The sequence below is a fragment of the Sciurus carolinensis genome, chromosome 19 (genome assembly GCF_902686445.1).
Source record: "Sciurus carolinensis chromosome 19, mSciCar1.2, whole genome shotgun sequence".
Classification (NCBI taxonomy): Eukaryota; Metazoa; Chordata; class Mammalia; order Rodentia; family Sciuridae; genus Sciurus; species Sciurus carolinensis.
Window position 1 is genome coordinate 5,800,823 of NC_062231.1, and position 4,232 is coordinate 5,805,054.

A 4,232-nucleotide genomic window follows, 5' to 3' on the forward strand; every position below is an offset into this window, starting at 1 on the left:
CAAAATTCATAATCTTGAAATAAAGTGGATCATGGAGAAAAGATGTTAAGAGATAATTTTCAAGAAATATGGGTTAACATGAAAAGATCAAAGTTAAGAATCATTGGCATTGGTAAAGGCTCTGAAATAAAAATTGAAGGAATGCACAATCTTTTCAATGACTAAATATCAGAAAATTTCCCAAACTTTAAGAATAAAATGGGAGATCAAATATAAGAAGTATACAAAACTCCAATTATCAAAAGTTACAACACACCCACTCCAGGACACAATACTATGAAAAGGCTTAACATACAGAAAAAGAATAGAATTTTAAAGTCTGCCAGAGGAAAAAAAGTCTGCTCACATTTAGAGGTAAAACAATCCAGATCTCAGCTGTTTTCTTAACAGAGACCCTAAAAGCTAGGAGGTCTTGGAATAATATATACCAAGCTCTGAAAGAAAATACTATTCCCAGCAAAATTAAGCTTTCAGAATTGATGATGAAATATAAACCTTCCACAATAAAAAAAATAGTTAAAATAATTCACAGACTGTACATAACATATAAAATAAAATAGTTCATGAAGAAGAAATAAAAAATAAAATTGAAAGCCATCAAAGGGAGGAACTACACTAGAAGAACAATTAATCAAAGGAGAAACTAATTCAAATTAAAACAAGAAATAAATCAAAATGACAGGAAATTTTTTAAATTCTCAAAATAACACTGAATGTAAATGGCCTAAACTCATCAATCAAAAGACATAGATTGGCAGATTGGACTAAAAAATAAGACCCAACAATATGCTGTCTCCAAGAAGCTCACTTCCATAGGCAAAGACATCCACAGACTGAAGGTAAAAGGATGGGGAAAAACGCATCATTCACATGAATCTTGTAAATAAGCAGGGGTTTCTATCCTCATATGAGATAAAGTGAACTCGAGTCAAAGTTAATCGGAAGCAAAAAGAAGGACATTTCACACTGCTTAAGGGAATTATACATCAGCAAGACATCACAATTGTAAATATTTATGTCCCAAGCAATGGAGCCTCTACATACATCAAAAAACACTTCTCGATTTCAACAATCAAGTGGATCACAACACAATAATACTGGATGACTATAACACACCTATCTCATCACTGGCTAGATCCTCCAAACAAAAACTAAATAAAGAAGCTACAGAACTTAAAAAAAAATACAATTAATAATTTAGGCTTAACAAACATATATAGAATATTTCACCCATTAATGACTGGATATACTTTCTTTTCAGCAGCACATTGATTCTTCTTTAAAATAGACCATATGTTAGGCCACATAGTAACTCTTAGCAAATACAAAACTACTCATAGTATTCTATCACATTATAATGGAATTAATCAATGATTAAAAAATAGAAGCTACTTCCACCCATGTGGGTGAGTTATCTTCTTGTGAAATCAAGTTGTAGGAACAAAAAGGTTTTACCAGTGAAACACATGCGGCCTTCTTCATGGAAATCCCAGAAGAAGTCATGGATGGGCCCTGCTCCCTGCCTCAGCCGCTCAGCCCCCTCTGTGGGTTGCCACAAGGCTGGACTCTGGGAAGGCAGTGGGCAGAGATGTGGGGGCTCCCGGGCAGGCACTGAAGGCAGGAGAAGGGCCCAAGAATGTCATCCCAGGCAGCAGGGAACCAGACCTCGTTCTCAGGGGCAGCAGATGATGACTACGACAGCTGGTACATCGATGAGCCCCAGGGGGGCGAGAAGGTCCAGCCAGAGGGTGCAGGGAATTGAACCCAGGGCCTTGTGCTTGTGAGGCAAGCACTCTACCAACTGAGCTACACCCCCAGCCCCGGAAGTTATCTCCTTGAGAGCACCAGGGCCTGGGCATTGGCTGGGAGCCAGGTGCCTGCAACCAGTACTGTGCTTGGCATATTTAGATAGAGTCTCAGAATAAAGTCCCGGCATGCATGGAGCTTCCCTCCCTCCCTGCGTGACTCCCCGTGAGATGCCTGTCCCATGACACAAAACCCAAGTCCACAAGCCATCACCCAAACATGTGCTCGAGGAACACAGAGCTGAGGGGTCAGAAGAGGACCTCAGAGGATACAGGGCTGTGCCCTCCTGTGACCCCAGTGTGCCACCCACCCTGTTCCATGCCTGCCTGGCCTCGCTATCGATCCTCGTGCTGCTGCTGCTGGCTGTGCTGGTGAGGCACCACCAGCTCTGGCCTGGCTGTGGGCATGGCAGGCCCAGACTGCCCAGCCCCATGAATTTCTTGGCTGGGGACAGACCCCAGACAGTGCCTGCTGCTCGCTGCTGTCTTCATGGTCCTCTTCAGCTCCCTGTGTTGGCTGCTCTCTGACAAGGACCCACTGCCCTTCCTGAGTCTTGCCTCACTGCTCAATGCAGATGGAGAAGCCAAGACCCCAAGAGAGTCCTGGAAGATTCTGGCCCTGCTCTATTATCCTGCTCTCTACTACCCTTTGGCTGCCTGTGCCACAGCCGGGCATGGAGCTGCATAGCTGCTTGGCAGCGCACTATCGTGGGCTCACTTTAGCATCCAGGTCTGGCAGAGGGCAGAGTGTCCCAGACACCCAAGATTTACAAGTACTACTCGCTACTGGCCTCCCTGCCTCTCCTGCTGGGCCTTGGATTCCTGAGTGTGTGGTACCCGGTACAGCTGGTGCAAAGCTTCAGCCACAGGACAGGAGCAGGTTCCAAGGGGCTGCACAGCAGCTATTCCGAAGAGTATCTGAGGAGTCTCCTTCGCCAAAAGAAGCAGGAAAGCAGCTGCTGCCATACCTCCAAGCATGGCTTCCTGGCCCAGTTCTGGAGTTGCTGCCAAAGCTACACCTACACTACACAGCCAGGATTCCACCTCCCCTTGAAGTTGGTGATCTCAGTCACCTTGACAGGGACAGCCATTTACCAGGTGGCTCTGCTACTGCTAGTGAGCGTGGTTCCTACCATGCAGAAGGTGAGGGCAGGGGTCACCATGGACATCTCCTTCTTGCTGGCTGGCTTTGGGATCATGCTTTCTGAAGACAGGCAGGAGGTGGTGAAGCTGGTGAAACGTTATCTGTGGGCTCTGGAAGCTTGCTACATCTCCGCCTTGGTCTTGTCTTGCACACTCACCTTCCTGCTCCTGATTCGCTCACTGACAACGCACAGGGCCAATCTTCAAGATTTGCACCGAGGGGCTGCCCTGGACTTGGGTCCCCCGCTCCAGAGCACTAAACCGTCCCGCCAGGCCATGTTCTGTTGGATGAGCTTCTGTGCCTACCAGGCTACCTTCACCTGCCTTGGGCTCCTGGTGCAGCAGATTACCTTCTTCCTGGGGACCACAGCCCTTGCCTTCCTGGTGTTCATGCCTGTACTGCACGGCAGGAACTTCTTGCTCCTATGATCCCTGGAGTCTTCCTGGCCCTTCTGGCTGACTTTGGCCCTAGCTGTGACCCTGCAGATCATAGCAGCCCATCGGGTCTTCCTAGAGACTCACCATGTACACCCAGAACTAACCAACAGGTGAGTGCTCTACGCTGCCACCTTTCTCCTCTTTCCCATCAACATGCTGGTGGGTGGGGTGGTGGCCACCTGGCGAGTGTCCCTCTCCGCCCTTTATAACACCATCCACCTCAGTCAGATGGACCTCAGTCTGCTGCCACCAAGAGCTGCCACTCTGGACCCCGGCTACGACACATACAGAAACTTCCTGAAGATGGAGGCCAGCCAGTTGCATCCCACCGTGATGGCCTTCTGCACACTGCTACTTCCAGTGCAGAGCCCCCGGCCCCCAGCCCCAGCAGGCCCCAAAGGCAACCTCAGAACTGGGGAGGAAGAAGAAGGGATGCAGTTGCTACAGACAAAGGACCCTATGGCCAAGGGAATGGGGCCTAGAACCAGCCGAAGCAGGGCCCACTGGGGTCTGGCCTACACACTACTGAACAACCCAGCCCTGCAGGCCTTCCGGAAGACAGCCCTGTCAGGTGTCCAGGCCAACAGTGCTCAGGCCTGAGGGCAAGAAAAGCAGCCCACCTGCCCTGTATGTCGGGGCACATGCCCATCTACCTTCCTCCTCCCTTCCCAGAACCACCCAACCATGGCATCCCCTCCCCTTGGCAGCACCTAAGTCAGCAGGTTGTTGGGATGAGGGCCCCAGTGACCAGCTAAGGACTGGGCTCACTAAGGTTGAATGAAGGTCTGTTCCTCCTGTGAGTCTCAGCAGGACCCTCATCTGCCGCTTTGGTCTTGGAATGCAGAG

The 4,232-nt window shown here is 48.9% G+C and overlaps 1 non-coding gene and 1 pseudogene across 1 annotated transcript; one reads left to right on the forward strand and one right to left on the reverse strand.

Annotated features, from left to right (window-relative positions):
• The first annotated feature begins 1,636 nt into the window (after positions 1-1,636).
• LOC124971162 (receptor for retinol uptake STRA6-like) lies at positions 1,637-3,986 on the forward strand (annotated as a pseudogene).
• Positions 1,744-1,816, reverse strand: Trnav-cac (transfer RNA valine (anticodon CAC)). The gene has a single exon. It is a non-coding gene; the product is annotated as a tRNA-Val (tRNA).
• Positions 3,987-4,232: the final 246 nt, after the last annotated feature.